Below are 19,509 nucleotides of genomic sequence, written 5' to 3'. Positions count from 1 at the left end.
TACAGACTAAAATAAATCCATTAGAGCATCGGTAAAGGTACTATAATTTGAGTTCATCCATTTTGGGACACTATTAATCAATGGCTCAGACACACTAAAGCAAGAGGGCCGGTTGGATTCTAATGACAGGAGACACTATTTTCCTTTTAACTTCTAACAGCATCATGCATTTTAGCATGATCATTTCTATATAAGGCTGCAATCATTTTGACAATAGGACTCTGATGAGGAAAACTGAAAGATGGTGCAAGAAGATTAGGATGGGTCAGGCAGATCCCATAAACAGGTTTCGTTTTATGTGACCCCTAAGTTGTGCTGAGAGTACAATTAGGAATACCTGTGAAATTTAAACCAGGATGTATCAACGCATCACTGTTGTGAAAAGTGTCTGTCAGTTTAGGGTGGCAAGCTAACATCTTGTCAAATTTCTGGCAGTGGCAATGGTCTGTGAGATTATGATCAGAGAATTATCCCTCCATGTTATAGTCAAATGTATCAAGGAGAGCAAAAACAGAAACCTGACTACAGGCATTTTGTTAAATTGTGTATGGATATGTACTTTAACATATATGAATAAGACTAATATCATGTAAGAGAGTATATTATATATGAAACAATTTTACCAAAACAGCCAAGAGAGGATCCTCACAGTGTGAAGGAGGGCTAAAGGCATAAATACTCCAGTGAAGAAGGAAAAAAGGACCAAATATTTCAGATGCAGTAATCATTAGAGTCATTTAGAACTGAGCTTACATGCCTGGTCCTATGTCTTGGGTGAAATTAGAGTAAAACAGATTTCGCCTACTTGATATCGTGGTCAAGAAGACTGAGGGTCAGTTTCAAGTGAAGGTCTCAGTGATGCAAGATTTCCACATTTTTTGGGATGCCTTTTTAAAATGAGAAACATGAATCCATGAATAAATGTCCTTAAGTTTGCAGCACAGAGATTGATCAGCAATACCTGATGTTGTCCCTTTTAAGGAAGTCGGAGGTAATCTTTTATTTGATGTTTTTCCCAGTAAACACAGTCTTCATATTGTAGGCCATAGTCTTTGATGTTTTCATCTCCTGGGAGCTTGCTATGAAAGGAATCCTTTACCCATTTGGAGTTCCTAGAGAGATGTTTTGTGAGGCTTTGGCAACAATGAAGAATATACCTTTAACAAGTGCAGCTTCAGAAGCTCCTTCATCTAGTCACACGGGCATTTCTGTTATCATTTCAAAAGGATAAAACTGGTATTTTCCAAATTCAGTAGAGCACAGGTTGGCCAGAACCAAAGAGAGAACTTTGAGCAGAGAAAATTTAAAAACTTCAGTTACTTTTGCCAATTGAGTTTTTTGTTTTTTTTTTTAAACCACTGGTGCATTCTGCCAGTCCAGAGAATTGGGGGTGATAGGCACAATGGAAATGTTGGAAATTAGGCCAAATGTTGCAAATGGATCAACTCAATAGACAAGTAAGATGTGCTCCTCAGTTGCTATGGAGATCAGATGGAACTCCCCATGAAGGAATTATCTTTTCTAATAACAATTTATATAACATTTGGACTATAGATCCTCAGCATGAAAATGCTTCAATCCAATGAAAGAGCATATAAATTAGCACCAGAACATATCTGTAACTCTGAGATGGAGGCAGCTGGATAAAATCCGATTGCCATATCTCACAAGGTCCTGAAAGTAAAGGAAAATGTCCATATGAACTATAAAGGGATTATTGAGAATTGTGTTTGGAACATAGAGTGCAGTGAGAATAAAAACTTGTGCACAATAGAGAATTATTTTCAATAATATTGCTTTCTTCATACTATCATTTTGTCTGAATTCCAGTGAGTCAACTCATGAACATATTGCAAAAACTGTAACTGAAGCCATAGGAAAGATCAATCCATTGGTTCAAAACATAAGCCTGTTTCTGGAGAAAACTTACCTCCTTTATCTTTCTAGAGGTCTATTTTCCTCTTGGGAACTCCTGTTTATGCCTCGTTTAATGAAGTTCTAAATGAGCAATAAGTCTGTAAGGACATTTCAAGACATTTATTCTATGATGTAACCTTCTGGGATATATTCTATGCTATGACACCAGTGAAATAGTCTTTACTCTCTGAAATATCTAGTTTTGAGTGACCACAGATTTTGATGATAGCAATAAATTTGGTTTTGGAAATTGCTTTCAAGTGATCAGAGAGTTTTTGACATTATTGGTGGGTTAACCTGCTGAGGTCCAAAACTGTGTTGCTTCCAAAGCATGCCAATATCATGGAATACTCTAAATGCATATCTATTATTATTATGAATGTTAGCCATGTTTTCCTTTTCTAGTTGACAAGCTCAAGTTACAGCAACAAATTCTGCCTGCTTAACTTATTTTACATCTGGAAAAGTATTGTTCTTTATTCTCATTTAGAAGCACTATGGCATAACCAGTCTGATAACTCACAAACAGATCTTTCAAATAAAAACCATTAGTGAATCAAGTTACATCAGCATTATCTGTAGATTTCTCTTGTAGGTCCTATGTAGGTGTGAGAAGTTGGTTGGTCTGAGTGATGCCATCATATGACATCTCATCAGTATACAAAAGCAAAGGAATGGGTGGGTAAGATTATTACAGCAAGAAGTAATAACACAGTGTGAGGACAGAAGGAGAACTTCATAGGAAATAAGTCAATTAACAAAGTAATGTTGGGTATGATGTGAGTTCAGAAGGGTTTTCACCAAGTGGGAAAAATAGATGGTAAGAGGGGATCCCATAACTATGTTTTCAATAGTTTTAAAGAACAAGGTGGTGCCAGAGGTTGCTCTTTTAAGCACAGTAGCATCCTTCTATCGACTGCATCAAGTTTCTGGCTGTAATATCATTTTTTCTGAGTTAGGACTCCCAAGCCATTTCCCTGGTCTTCATGAATGAACAGGGAAAACAGAGGCTATAATTGGGATGCCCCAAGGCAGGGGCAATTGTAAATTTTTTCTTGATAACATAGGGATTTGAGTCCCTCTAGAGTCCAAAAAATAAGATCAGACTGTCCACATTCAGTAGGGTATATAAAAGCTGAGTTATTAAAGAAAAATTAAGTATCCAATTCTGTCAGTATCCAGCCATTTCCAGAAATCCTTAAAATTGCTTCTTTGTCAAGGGCTTGGGGAATACTAGAATGCCTTTAAAACTTTCTGCATTTATAAACGATCCTTTCTTAGAAGTTAAATGTCTTAAGCATTTTACCTGCATCTGGCAAATATGGAGTTTCTCTCTAGAAACTTTATATCCCTGAAATGGCAATTGTTTTCAGAGTTTCCTGCTGTCATCCTTTGAGATTTGCATAGTCAGGCGACAAAGGAGCTCATCCACATATTAGACGAGCAGAGGTCCCTCTGAGAAATGTATTATCAGCCAAGTCTTATTTCAATATATGATAAAAATACGTAGGACTCTCAGTGTTACCTTGGGGTATGATGATCCAGACACTTGGAGGGTCACCCAAGTTAAGGCAAATAAGTATTTACTCACTGGATGTACTAGAATATTTAAAAAGCACTGCATACATTAACCACAGTAAATATCTTACTTTAAGTGGTGACTGCTGTCAAGAGTAAGGAGGTTTGATAACACCAGATGTCTTGGGACCAAAATGTTGATAGCTCTCAAATCTTGTAAGAAATGCCAGTCATACTCATTTGATTTCCTTATGGAAATTATCAGAGTACCATATGGGCTAGAGCAATAAATAATTAGACCCATTTAAATAGAGTCTTTTATTGTGGGTCTGATTCCTTCAATTTCTTTAGGCATTAGGGAATATTATTGATATTAGATAAAGGTTTAATCAGGTTTATTTCCACTTAAATGGGGTGACTGAACGTATTTTACCAATGTCAGTGGAAAATTGAGACCCTAAGTGAGACAAAGCCATCAATACCACTCATTAAAACCAGTTTAGAAAAAAAAATGTTGAGTCTGTATTTTCATAGTTTTAATAGTTTTATTCTTGTGCTGTAGCTGTTCTGTTTGCTCCTTTTGTTACAAATTTAACACATTTCTCCACTTAGAAAGAAGAAAATGTGTACATTGAGCCTAAGAAATGTATGGGAACTGAGGGAACCACAAGAAAAGAATGATGGCCACTGAGTGAGCTTACCTGGAATTCTAAGGGTTTGAACTTGTATATAGTCATAGGTCAATTAGATACTCCTTCCATTTGTACAAATTCACTGCTCTGAGGAAGGGTACGAGTTAAATTGGTAGGGTTTAGGACAGAAAGAGCAGCCCCAGTGTCTCTTAGGGAATATATCTGTTTCACACTTATGAAAATTTCCATTTCTCTTAAGGCACTTGTCAGGAGAAAGGGGAAAGCCTCCTTTGGATCCTATGAGCAATCCTGTTCATCTCATGGCGTCCTGTCTTTGTACTGGTCCTGCTGTCTTTTATGTTTTCTACAGTCCTTTTTGAAATGGCCAGGCTTTTTACAATAGAAGCAAACATCCATTTAATAGTTAAAATGAGGCACCTGTCTTTTCTTAAAAGGCTTGATTTTACTAGTCAGTTGTAGTTGTGCATTTATAACCTTTGAGGCCTTAGTTTTGACTTCTTTCTGAACAGTTCTATAAAGTCAATCTGCCATGGTTACTAATTTGTGGGTTTATATATTTGCCCAATTAAGTTGGTGTCTTTTAACTAGGTAATTAAGTCCTCATTTAAGCCACTGGGGCATGTAGAATTTATAATGGAATCACTCTGATGATCATGCAAGTCTTAGCCATTCTAGAATATCATTTAAAGATGTGTTTCAAATCATTCAAAATAATCAAGCACAGATTTGTCTGGCATTTGAGTATATTGTTGAATTATCTTCCAATCTACATTTTTTAGAAGAGACCTACCGAATAGCATCATAAAAGCCTTGGCTAAAGTGCAGACCATTTCATGGTTGGCTTCTCTGTTTTTGAAAATCTACCAACAGATTATACCAGCTTTCCTTTTTGAACCATTTGGTGGCCCTGCCTTCTCACACCGGCATATGGACTAACTGATAAGCATCATAATATCCAGGCTCGTAAGTACAGACAATTAAATTAAGTTATTTTGCAAACCTTATGGGATTTTGGAGCAGATGTAGGAAGTCTTTTATGATATTCTTAGGTTCATTCTTTGTCTAAGGGGTATACACAATAGCAGCCTCACCTCTTTTTGTGAGTTTTAGCCTGAAAGGAGCTGCCAAAATAGGAATTTCAGGGAGGAGTGTCAGAAATCTATGAAGTTTTCTTAGGTGATGGTGGTAGTTATAGAAGGGAAGGCAAATCAGAGCAGGAAAGTCCAGATAAGAGAGGACATACATGCGTAGTGTAGGAGAAGGAGGAGTAGTTGGAAAAGGAAGGATGAAGGCTTCTGAAGCCTTTGAAATTTGAATATAGTTTCAGATATATTTTTGTTTACTTCTTGAAAGAAGGCAATTTTCTCAGAATTTCTTTAAGAGACTTCTAGGTGGTAGTAAGAATCCTACTCAATTTGTCTGTTTCTAAAACCAGAAAATTTCCAGTTGTGCACACAAATAATTTTAGCCATTTTAAAGGACTCTCATTTCAACCATTGCTGCTATGACCATCCTGGGGTATGTGAGTACATTTTCATAAGTATTTACAAGAGGATGCTCCTTATGTGTTGTACATAAAACCAGCTGATGTTTCTAAAGGAGGTTGTCCCTTAGAAGAATGTTTGGATTCTGAAACTTGATTTCCCCTAATTTAGGAACTTTTTGAAAGTGACCAAGGCTGGAAATATGTTTTGGGTCAAAGTGTGCTGCCTATGAGTGTCACCTGACACGGTGTCATCTGAGTCATGAATCACTCCTTATATGTCTTAGAATCTCTAGTTACCTCCCAGCAGCAGAATGCTCAAGGTGCCAACCCTGACATGCACCTTCAAGCTAAGCTAAAAGTCTTTGCAGGTGTTCTTGTGGAGAGGCTCTATGAAACTTACACCTGTCGTGGATAAACATCCTGGTACCTCCATAAAGTATCTTGCCACCTTGAATACTCGATCAAATTTGGAAAGGATAAGTGTCTCAACTTCTGGGAAGAGAGCTCACCCCCCTGCACCTTTAGTTTGAAACAGGAATTGGTTACAAGTGCAAAAACAAGTGTGAATTATAAGCAATAGGAAGCTGACCTCAGGTGATCTGCCCACCTCAGCCTCCCAAAGTGCTGGGATTATAGGTGTGAGCCACTGCACCTGATCTATTCTTGAGGAACTTAAAACCAAATGGCAGGTTTACAATGTTTCATTTAGATCATCTGTGGACAGATGCTTTATTGAATATCAAGTAAACTAACTTTCAGAGTTTTTTTTTTTTTTCCATACTGTTAAATTATAAATTCTATTGTAAATTTATCATTAAAATTTCCTCCTTTGAAAAATTTTTTTTTTGCTTGACTTCTTATGTTATGGCTCTCAAGTTGCTCCTCATTATGTTTCTAGTATGTTACATTACAAATTTTTAAATGTTTTGTAATTTTCTTTTAGAAAATCTTTATTGTTCAGTTATCTGGTATATTGATAGTTAATGTAGTTACAATTATCTGCATAGTACCCTATTTCAAATGTCTAGCTATATCTTATGAAAAAAAGTTAATTATTTGGTGTTTAAGACATTAGAACAAATAACAGTTGTAATGTTAATTTTAAAGTTTTATTGTTGTACTTAGTAAATATAAAGTTTATATCAAAAAACTACTTGATTAACAATATGTCATTTTGACATTAAATATTATTTTATCTAGCTTTGTTATTACAACATAAAATATTTTTGAGTTTGGGAAATAATATATTCTGCAAAACATAATTAAATTATCATACTACAGTACTATATTAATCAAACTTCAGAGACATGTTAGAGCTAAAACTTAGGTGTGCTTTCCTGGTAAATAAGAAAAAAAGGTGAAACTTGGTGAGAAATCTGTATGATGATTAAATGAGTAAAATATACTAGAACTTTTTGAGATCACCATCAATAAAAAATTTGTAAGAACCCCATGAATTAGCTATGATGTCAAATCCCATAATAATGTCTGTCTTTTCTTCTCACTTCTGCTTTACAACATTTTATGAGGATAAGATGACCCACTGTAGTATAATTTAATGATGGAAATGAATGGCTCTCTGGGAGGCCCAGCGAAAGAATCTTACTGCTTTAGGAAAATAAAGTATAGCTTTCATTTTATTAATATAAACAGCATAGTAGATAGTGTCCAGCATTTTCAAAAAGACACAAGGATAAGCTTGGAAATTTGACCAGCGTTTAAAAGGATAATTTTATCTGGGTTCCAGATTAACCACCAGAAAAAAAACCACATTTCCTGTCCTTTCTCCAATCAGACCTGCAGCATCGGAATAGATATGATCACTTCTCCTTTTTTATTTTTCTAGGCAGCAATTTAGAATAATTAGGGTAATTCATACATAAGACTCTGGCCCAGATCTTATATAATAGATCTTGGAAATGACCATTATCTTAAAGGTGACATTTAAATTAAAAACAGTGGTTGTGGGCATGAAGTTTAAAAGCACAGGCTGTGCCGTCATGCATATTGGCTCTGTGAGGAATTTGTGTCTCCCACTACATGTTTTGTAGCTTTAGAAAAGTTATTAATGCCCCTAAGCCTCCATTTGCAAAACTGGAATGAACATGAAAGATTGTTGAGAGAAATAAAAATTTAATCCATAAAAAACTCTTTGTATGATATCTGAAATAGAATAAGAAGTTAAATATTTCTGTTATTAAGCTGCCTCTGAAATAATTGCCTCCAATGACACTGAGCCTGTGGTCTGAATTTAGGTTTGCTGTATACATGGCTTAGAGGCAACTCTGAAGTGAAAATTAAAAATAAGGTAATCTGCAACATCAAATCTTTGAGCATTTCTATTGATTTCGGTTTGATATGCCTATGAAACTTTAGCTTACTAGCCACTTGCAGTGAATGCTACTCTCAATTAATGATGTCATCATCACATTTCTTTATCCTCTCACACCTGCAAGTTTTGCTTTCAAGCTAAACACCCACACTATCTGCTGCTTGATTACATTTTTCTTAATTAAATGATGTGTACAGTTTGCATTTTCAGTTAACACAGCAAAAGGAGCCTGCATTCTCATAAGTCATTTTTATGAGTTGGGCCCCTATCATTTTAATGTGGCAATTAATTAAGTGCTTAATAAAACTGTGCTTTATTATAGCAAAGCCTGGTTGCAGGAGCCTAGTTACGGATGTGTCAGCATTTTTTGTTACTAACTCCTTTATATCCTCTCGATAATTGTACTGTAAAAATTTGCTTTGGGTACAGATCTTGAAATGGTGTGAATTGCAACAACAAGCGGTTCTTCAGATATAAAAAATAATCAATTTTAGATGTGACCCTAAGTATGAAGAGATGGTTAACTGAATTATTTTCCTGCTCCCCTGGAGTATTGTTTACATTACATCAAATTATGTATTCTAGCTGACTATACATTAATGACATTTGGTCATGTTGATAGATTCTTGTAATTCTTTTGATTAAATTGTTACGTCTCTAATGAGGATATGCTCCTAAATGTGATTTTTCAATATGGGATAAAGTTAGGATTATAATTTAGTTATATTTCAATTAGGAAAATACTTATACACTCCTATGATTGCATGAATCTTCCTGAAATATAAAGAAATGTCCTTATGGCAATGTTTTTCAATTAAAAACATCCAAATACAATAATTAATTTTGTTACATTTTAAGAATTATATCATGAGCAATGGTTCAGAAAATTGAACCTTCAGGAATGCCCAGTGAAATATTTATTATGTAATGATATAAAGTGACTCAAAATATGAAAAATTAACTCTCAAATATAAATATTTATGAAGATGTATTTCTATCTAGTTTGTCAGCATGGGCATTTCAGTAAAATGATGGGATTTTTTCGGAATTTTTAACTATTGGTTAAGTAAAGAAAAGTAAAGAGCACATTTAAATGACAAGGGAGTTAAATATAAAATTCTTGCTACTCTTCAGAAATAACTGAAACAAAGTGTTACTTTTTTTTCAGAGTGGTCTGTGTTGGAAAAAGTTGAAACATAACAATACAGTAGAATTCTTCAGTGCATTTTAGAATGTCTGTTTATTTTTCCTCTGCCTCTGTGTAAGGCACTCAACTGTGATTAGATAAGCATGAAAACATAAAATTTGTTGATTAAGCACTGATGGGACACAGAAAAATGCACGTGATATTGGTAATATCTAACAGAAGAATATGTATGAATGCAGGTGAGTTTAAGGGATACTTCTACCCTCTGAGCTCAAGGACTATGCAATCATACCCATAATAGAAAAAGCTGGGAAAAAATACATGGATGGAGATGATATGTATAGCAAATAAACGATTTTTAAAAAATTACCCCAAATTTCAATCTCTGGGCCATATTTACAAACCAAGTTTTAAAATACGTAATTCAAGTCAATAAATTCAGGTGCAAAAATTTTGCCTGAGTGCAGTCGACCAATATTCTTATGTCTATTTATGAGTGATTTTGTCCAAAATGCTTTTAATTTAGAATAACTAGTAGGTGCTTATAACTTTAGGCTAACGGGACATGACATGCAATTTAAGAGGCTAACTTATTACCACTATAATAACTAGTAATTTTGACATTTTAATAATTATTTTCCAATATAATTTGTAATAAACTGTTATCAGGTGTGTAAATAGATAAGAAGAAAGCATGTATGTATCTGTACTCAGATATTGAAAGTTTATGTTAAAAGCATAACAGACAAATGTATATATTTTGCAATACAATTTTATATCACTCAATTGTACTGTGATCCTCCAACAATCATCAAATACCTGAATGACTATAAATTTAATGAAAACAAACAAAAAGAAAACAAAAGTATGTAAAATATTTATGTAAATATCAGAAATTATCAAACATTATCAAAATTATTTGATTAAAAATTATACAATTTTAAGGTGTCAGTGTAAAGAATATGTGTTCATTCCTTTATTTGAAAATCATTAAAAACAAAAAAATTCAGAAAAAATTATATTTCATGAGACTATACAAGAATAATAACTTTAAGGCATAATAGTTGGAAGTGGAGAGAGTTGGCATTGACTTTACTGCATATAGTTAAGTGATAATACAGTGAAATGGTAGTAACGTGCAGAGAGGGAGCTAATTAGAAACAAGACAGTTTTCCCTGAAGAACTCCTGAAATATGTAGAAAGCAGTGACATGAGGTACTGTGGAGTAAGGGATAAAAACGGGTACAAAGGCAGGAGGCTGTTCTAAAGACTAGATACAAAGAACAGTTAAACTGCCAGAGAGCTAAAACAATTCTAAAACCAAGATATCTTCTCTAACCAGTTCATTCTAGGATAGGGAAGTAGATAAATTGGAAAAATTGAAGCAAACTTATCTGAACTGAGAGGCAAAGTAAAGGGCAGAATTAAACTATGAGAGAGAAAGCAAGCTAGTAAATAAAGATTAGCTAAATAGCGAGAACCCGACAGGATTGATTTCCTGTAGTCTGTCAGTTAGATGATTGTTACGTGGAAAAATTAAAGTCTCAGAGAGTAAACCTATGGATACAGCCATTTAGGAGAACTCCACAAAACTTTCTCACTCCCTGAAAATCCTGCACTTAATTTCATCAGATAAGGAAACCTTTCCTTGCCAGTCATCTTTTTTAGCACTTAACTCTTACATATTAAATGGCAAAAAGAATCCTTAGAATTTGTTGAAAGACTCCATCAGGAAAGACAAAGTCGAAACTAAACTGAAACAAAAACATTAATATAGAGCAGAAAAGACAGTAAAAACTGTAAAATAAAGTGTCAAAAATTAAACTATGATTACTGTTTTCAGAGAGAAAAGTTATTGGATCTATGATCCCCCAAAAAACAGATTGGAAAAAAAAAAAAAAAAAAAAAAAAACATTGAATGTGAGAAAAAACTATTATGGCCAAGGTAAATAATTTACTAGACATATTAGAACATCGAATGATGACATCACTGAAAATAGGAGGAAATTTGAGACATAGAAAAGAGAAAAAATAGATAAAATTCAAGAGATTTGACATCAAACTAACAATGTGTTCTGAAAAAGAATGTATAAAACAAAAGAGAAAATAGTCAAAGAGTGATACAAGAAAATATTTTCAGACAATAAGTAATAAATCCCAGGAGTGAAAGGACCCAGGAAAAACCCTGGAAGTAAACAAAAGAAAAAGCCAGTCGGAAGCATGTAGCAATGTGAATTTTCAAAACACCTAGAATAAAATAAATATTTTAAATCCTTCCAGCATGAAAGAAATAGTACACAAGAAAAATAAAACATCTAATTCAAACACGAAAAGGGAGAAGAAAAAGGAGCCATAGCTTCAAAATTCTTAGTGAAAACAATGTATAGTGTATATTTCTTTTGTTTCTTTTTAAAATTTGCATTTGTTTAAATTTGGAGTACAAGTGTCATTTTGTTACATGGATGTATTACATAGTGTTGCAGTCAGGGCTTTTAGTGTATCCGTGACCTGAAAAAATGTACATTTTACTCATTAAGTAATTTCTTATCATTAATCCTCCTCCCACCTGTACCAGTTCAAATCTCCATTGTCTATCATTCCACCCTCTACGTCCTTGTGTGCACATTATTTAGTTCCCACTTACAAGTGAGAATATGTGGTAGTTGTGAGAATATTTGGTATATTTCTTTCTGTGTCTTAGTTGTTTTATTTAGGATAATGGCCTCCAGTTCCATCCATGTTACTGGAAAAAACACAATTTTATTCTTTTCCATGGATAAATAGTATCCTATTGTGTGTATATACCACATTAAAAAATCAAAATTTCCACAGGTTGACTCTTAGATTGATTTCTTATCTTTGCTAATGTAAATAGTGCTGCAATAAACATATGGGTGCAGTTCATATATTTTGGGTATAATAATTTCTTTTCTATTGGGTAGATACCCAGTAGTGGGATTGCTGGATCAAATGTTAGTTCTATTTGTAGTTGTTTGAGAAATTTCTGTACTTTTTTCCATAGAGGTTGTACTGGTTTATATTCACACCAAAAGAGTGTGTTCTCTTTTCTCCACATCTTCCCAAACATCTTTTTTTTTTTTTTTTTTTGTATCTTTTTATTAATAGCCATTTTGACTGGTGCAAGATGGTATCTCATTGTGGTTTAGATTTGCATTTCTCTCATTATTAGTGGCACTGAGCATTTTTCCATATGCTTTTGGGCTATTTGTATATCTTCTTTTGAAAAATGTCTACCCATGTCCTTTGCACAGTTTTCAGTAAAATTATTTGGGGTTATTTTGGTTGTTTTTGTAGAGTTGTTTTTGTTCCTTGGAAACGCTGGATATTAGTTCCCTGTTGGATGTATAGTTTGCAAATATTGTCTCTCATTCTGCAAGTTGTCTGTTCATCCTGTTGATCATTATTTTTGCTGTGCAGAAACATTTTAGTTTAGCTAAGTCCCGTTTATCTATTTTTGGTTTTGTTGCCGGTGCTTTTGAGGTCTTAGTCAAGACCTTTTGAGGTCTTGTCTAGACCATTGTCCAGGAGAGTTTCCCTAGGTTTTCTTCTAGCATTTTATAGTTTGGAGTTTTGAATTTGAGTCTTTAATCCACCTTGTTTTGAATTTATATATGGTGAGGCATAGGGGTCCAGTTTCATTATTTTGTATATGGCAATCCAATTTTTCCAACACCATTTATTGAAAAGGGTATCCTTTCCCCAGTACATGTTCTTGCTGACTTTCTATTTTAATCATGTGAGATTATAGAATAAATTCATTTTCTGATGAACAGCAACTTCAAAGAGATACTGCCCATGGATCCACTTTTATGAATTAGCTGGAGAATATTATTCCCCCGAACAAGTATAAACCAAGGAAAGAGGGAAAATCCTGCTCTATGAATGAGAAAGCAACGGGAAAGAGGAGGAGAAAAATGTGGAAAGAAAAAAAGAGAAGGACGAGGATAGAAATGCTACTGATGATAGTTAATATTTCTTTAACACCTGTTGTGAACTATAACAATATATAAATAAAAATATATAATTAATATTTAAAATAATTATCTGCAATATGGATAAATCCCATATGTATAGTATTAAATAGGAAAAGCTCACTAAAGAGAGTACAAACTGTTATTTGATTTTCTATAAAATTAAAAATCAGGCCAACCAAGGCGGCAATCTTTATTCCAGTAAAGACTGTAAATTACAATAATACAAAGTAGATAATAAAACAATTAAAAGCCTATGTTTTTCAATCCACAACTAGAGGACCGTAACTTTGTAAACACAGGGAAATATTCATTTGTTTGTTTTCAGAAGGAAATTTTTAGGTCAAAATGAGGATTTGGGGTGCACAAAATTGCATGTGCAAAGAAACAGGATAATTTTAAGAAGTATACATAAATTGCTTGCTCTTACTGGAAATCATTGCAAGTCTTTGGGTACCACTTCATGAACCTAAATGATTACTCCTAATTTCATGAACCACTTTTCCAAACATTAAGAAAAAGAATACTTTGTATGCTCACATTTTTGTGGACTAATTCTTGCTGTCATTAACATACCCACCCCTTCCAATTTTTACCCTCACTTGAAAGCTGTACAGTTTTTAACAATTCCCTATTCTTTTAATTCAAATACCGACCTTTGTATTTCAAAAGAAAATTCATTGTAGAGAAAGCTTTTTATTTCCTCACAAAGCAGAAGGCAAGTGATTGTTTAACATAAACTTTGAACGTTTTTCTCTCTTAGTTCACATTTACTCTACTCACAGAAACTTGTTTTTTCTGTGAGTAAGACGCTCTGATGAAGATGCTCCTCACAATTTAGAATAACCCTTTAACTGACTAATTTAGTTGTAGAGACAATTTCTTTTATTCTGCATTATTATTCATATAAATTGTATTTTTAAAGTATTATTTTATTTAAAATTGATGCATAATATGCATATTTATGAGGCTCAGTGTGATGTTTTGATACATATATACAATGTACAATGATCAAATTAAGGTAATTTGCATCAACATCACCTAAAATATTTATCCATTTATCATTTATTTGCAGTGAGAACATTAAAAATCTCTCATTTAGTTATTTTAAAATACGTGATATTATTAACTATAGTCACCTTTCTATGTCATGGAACACTAGAACATATTCCTCCTACCTAACTATAACTTTGAATCTGCTGACCAACTTCTGCCTATCGCCTTCTCCCCCTTATACTTCCTGACTCTTGGTAACTACTATTCTATGCTATACTTCTGTGAGACCATCTTTTTTAAGATTCCACATATGAGTGAGATCATAAGACACATACCCTATAGGTTTTCATAGTAGCCCATGTTATTTCTCATTTTATAAGTATCATGGGCTACTAGTGAGGTAAAAATGTCATTGCAAGGATGACTCAATACTGTATTTACTTGCATTAGACATAGTAATGATGCTGTTTTATTTTTGATGTATACTTTTTATTGAAAACAGAATTCATGCACCTTAACTTTGTTTTAATTTGCAAGAGATAAGCATATGATTTGTCAGCCATGTATATATAGTCTTTATTTCTGCAATGTTTAGTTGTCTCTTTAATGCACTTTTTGTGATTGTAGTTACCTTTTTAAATCTGTAAACACCGTAATGCCAATGTCGTTTTGATAATAATAGTAATAATTCTCCAAAGTTAACAATATCTCTTCAAAATATGATTGTAGAAATGGAGAATAATGCATTAAAACTGTGTACTCTTCATAATTAATATTTTCTTAACCATTCACATCTATCACCTCAGTTAAAGAACAATCTGTCCTTATAACTCTGTTGGAAATGTGCTTATATGTTTAGACAGATGGGCATGCCCTGAGGTTCATTTTCTAGCTTAAATGCCCAATTGGCTTTATGCTTTTAAGAAGCAGCTGATGGAAAATAATTGTATACACAAGAGCTTGTTTGGAATGTACAACAACAGAAACTCAATGTCTTGACTCCTAAAAATAGTTTTTGTATTAAGAGTGCATTGTTCATAATTCAATTGCAATAATTAGACTAAACTTTTCAAAACTTATGAATGCAAACAACTAAAATGTTGACACTCAAAATGTCTCTCAAAAGAAAAAAATGCACAGCATCATTCAAAACTGAGTAATAATAATACTTGTGACTACTCAAATTATAGTAGTTTCTTAACAGCAAAAATTGAATTGTCTCATGCTAAGAAAAAAAAATAGCTTTTTGCTATTTATACACCTTTCCAGTGATTTTATATGGTAATACTTGTGAGACCAAATTTTTCTTCTTATGTGTACAAAAAATCAATAATGACAGAAGTTATATAACATCCTTCAGTGAATAACACCTAAAATTTAAAGAAAAGAAGTCCATGTTTTACACTTTTTTTTTTCTCTCTGACTCACTTTGAAGGGAGGCCCCATAACTTCTCCATTTTCTTGTTTCTTCTTGGTTTACAGGCAAAAATGGTACATACATATAAGGACAATTTGAAAAATGTTACATTAAATTCTGGAAATACAAAACCCAACCTTTAAAAAATGAATAGTTAAGCTCTTCAGAATTTGTGTTTCCAACTATGAAAACTACCCTAAACCTATTCTCTGGAATGTTGAGTCAACACTACTGCTGAGATATCGAAAAAGCACATTTCAAAAATATTGCAATAGAGCGATAGACATTATTTCTTGCCCACATTTTTCCAAGATTTATTGTAAATTCTAAAGGTTAGTTATTTAAGACTTCTCCTTTTCTAGGTTAATGCGTATTTTTATATTTTAAGGTATTGTTCAAATACTTGACTGTCCACTTGTCTTCATTGCTGTAATAGCAATTTTTAAGGCACAGGCCTGGAGCTCTTAATCATTATAAATTTTACTTTGATTTCAACAGATTCTTGAACTACCTTTTCATGTGGTTAAGTGAAAAGGATAAATGCATCAAATACAAGACTGATTTCTGCTTCCCTTTAATCAGAAAATGTATTTGGAGGTGGCAGAGGATACAAAATCCAAGTTATTCGCAATTCTTGCAATGTATAAAAATGATACATTGTATAGTTAAATTAGGCTATTATTCTAACCATCAGCATCATCATTGTCACCATGTTGGTTAGAATTTGGTATTGAAAATAAGTTTAAAGAATACAGAATAGATTGTGCTAATCATTACAAACTGCCTAAGGCACATAGATTTTTGTTGTTGTTGTTTAAGCTTCTGATGACGCTAAAGAAAATTTGTATTTATTTTTATCATAATTTTAGGGAAAACTCTTTCATATGGTATTTCTCAGAAAAAAATGAATATTCTTGGTTTTATTTTATAACATTATTCAAATTTCATACCCATGTGTCAACGACTTACAGCACAGAATGCCAAGACCATATCATTTCTGACAATGAGCCAGTGTCAGTTCAGTTAAGTTTAGAAAACGTAAGCAACATAATTATCTAAGCTGTCACCATCATTACAGTCCATGATTTTCTTATTGTTACTGTTTTTTGTTACCTTTCAAAAAATGCTTAGATGTACTGAAGTAATTTCTTAAGAGGAAATAGCCGAAAATTTGGTTATCTTTGGTTTTCTTTGCCCAAGGTGTCACTCTGTGTCTAAAATGAGTGGTGCCAAGTCACAGTGAATATATTGACACTCACTCCAATTTTACCCATCCAGACTCATTTGATCATTTACAACTCAGACAAGGAGTATACTCTCCTATGCACACAAACCACATTTCACTAAATTGACAGAGGTCATGTTTATTAACATAGAGCACCATTTATTCATTTGCTAGACCCATATCATGTCAGTTCATTTTTCATTACACTTACATTTACAGAATATACAATACAGAGAAAACTCTAGAATCAAAGTTAGCAAACTAAAACCCACAAGTACAACTCAGCCTATGGCCTGTTTTGTACAGCACATGAACTACAAATGGTTTTAACATTTTTAAAGAGTTGTAAAAAGCAAGCAAGCACAAAACAAAGCACAGTGAATAATACACACAAGAGACTTTAGGTGACTTGCAAAGCCAAAATTATGTACTCTATGGCCCTTTAGGGAAAAAAAATGCTGACTTCTGCTTTAAATAGTAGTATATTTTTCACTCATAAACTCATTTGTAAAAACATTATCTGTTTAGAACAATCTTAGATCCAGAGAAAAAAATTGAGGCAAGGTACAGAAATTTCCCGTATCATCTAATGCCCATTGTAGTTTACATTAGGGTTCACTCTTGGTGTTGTACATTCTATGGGTTTGGACAAAGGTATAATGACATGCATCCATTGTTATAGCATTATAGCGTATTTTCACTGTTCTAAAAATTCTTCTGTACTCTACATTTTCATCTCTCTCTTATTCCTAATTCCTGGCAACCACTGCTCTTTTTACTGTTTCTATAGTTTTGCCATTTCCAAACAGTATGTAGCTTTTTCAGATTGGCTGATTTCACTTAGTAATATGCATTTAATTTCCTTCTTGTATTTTCATGATTTCATAGTTCATTTTCAGCACTAATACTCCATTGTCTGGATGTAAGCTTTGACAATTATGAATAAAACAGCTATAAACATTTTTGTGCAGGTTTTTATGTGAACATAAGTTTTCAGTTCATTTTAGTAAATACCAAGGAGTATGATTATCAGATCCTGTGTTAAAAGTACTTTAAGTTTTGTAAGAAACTATCAAACTGCACAAACTGTTTTTTTTCTGTGTGGTTTTGTTGTTTTGTTTTGTTTTTAATTATTCTCAAGTTTTCTGATGGTTACTAACTGGTTTGGAAAGAAAGAATACAACAAAAAGTCCTTCCACTGAAAAGATGAGTGAATAAAATTTGCAGTAAATAGTTATTTGTATTTTTTTGGAATATATTTTTCTTAGTCCTATTCTGTCTACCCTTAGGTTTCCATAAGCAAGGTGGACCCAAATCCACTATCTATCCATCGTCTGTCTTTCTAACTGTCTGTCTGTCTGTCTGTCTATCTATCTATCTTATTATCATCTATCAATGTGTCAATAATCTCTCTATCAATCATCTCCCTACCTGTCATCTACCTATCTTTCTACCCATCTATCATCTGTCTATGTATCTCTCTGTCTATTTATGTAATCTATCTATTATCTATCTATTTATGTATCATGTCTCTGTCAACCATCTATGTGACTATCTGTCATCTACCTGTTTATCTACCCATCTATCATCTGTCCATCTAGATAGCTATTTATCTAATCTACCTATCAGGGTGTGTGTGTGTGTGTGTGTGTGCGCGCATTTGTGTATTTTGGGAAGCAAAAAATGTATATCTTCTCTCACTCAAATTGTTTACTTTCTATAAATATTTTGATTACATGGGAATAAGGAAAAGAAAATCTTCCTTTTTCAAAAGAGAGTTATTTTTATCAACCTGTTTCTTGATTTTTTTTGGAGATACTAGTACCACAGAATAGGCTTAACAGCTCTACAATAAATGTTTTGCTGAGTTGCTGGTACTATACCATAGAAGGTCTCATGTGCCAAGGACATGAACATCCTTATATTGAACTACAGAAAAGAGGAGCTACAGAATAACAATGATATCTCTGAGTTGTGCTCTTAAAAATGATTTGCATGTATTGTTTTATTTATTCCTCACAACACTCTTGCAAGTACTATCTGCTTATTTAACGCATGAAGAAATCAAGATAAAGTGCTGTAATTGCCATAAGTATTAACTCTTCAAAACAAGCAAACAAAAACCTGGGAATAAATGATAAAGAAATACAAAATATGAATTAATAAATGAAGAAATCCTGATCACTTGGAAGGAAGGGAATTTCAGAAGCTTTCCGCTGAACTGTGCTGGCATAACATTTCCTGCTGATATAATTCAAGGCTCATTAGGACTAAAAAGTAAATGAAGCAGAAAATCTATTCAAGACACTGAAATCATATATAGACCAGAAAAATTGTACTTTGCCTACTAGTACAGCATCTTAGGCCAATTTCCCTAGGAAATGAACTGTGAGGCAGAGATTTGCAAGTCAGTCAGTTATGTAGAGTACTCTGAAAAACAATGCATGTAAGAGGATAAGTGGAAAAGATTTGGAGAGAAGGAGACATTGATTTGTGACTCAGTAGTACCAGAGGCCTCAGCCAATTTCACCAGGAACTCTGGAGCTGAGATGATGCCTCAAAATTGCTGAGAATTTAAATAAGAAGCGTAGGCCTCTCTATTAGTTTGTTTTCATGCTGCTGATAAAGACATACCCAAGACTGGGAAATTTACAAAAGAAAGAGGTTTAATGGACTCACAGTTCCATGTCTCTGGAAAGACTTCACAATCATGGTGGAAAATGAAAGGCACATATCACATGGCAGCAGACAATAGAAGATAACTTGTATGGGGAAACTCACCTTTATAAAACCATGACATCTCATGAGATTTATTCACTATCATGA

This window comes from Theropithecus gelada, chromosome 17, assembly GCF_003255815.1.
Source record: "Theropithecus gelada isolate Dixy chromosome 17, Tgel_1.0, whole genome shotgun sequence".
Lineage (NCBI taxonomy): Eukaryota > Metazoa > Chordata > Mammalia > Primates > Cercopithecidae > Theropithecus > Theropithecus gelada.
This window is presented reverse-complemented; position numbering follows the sequence as displayed.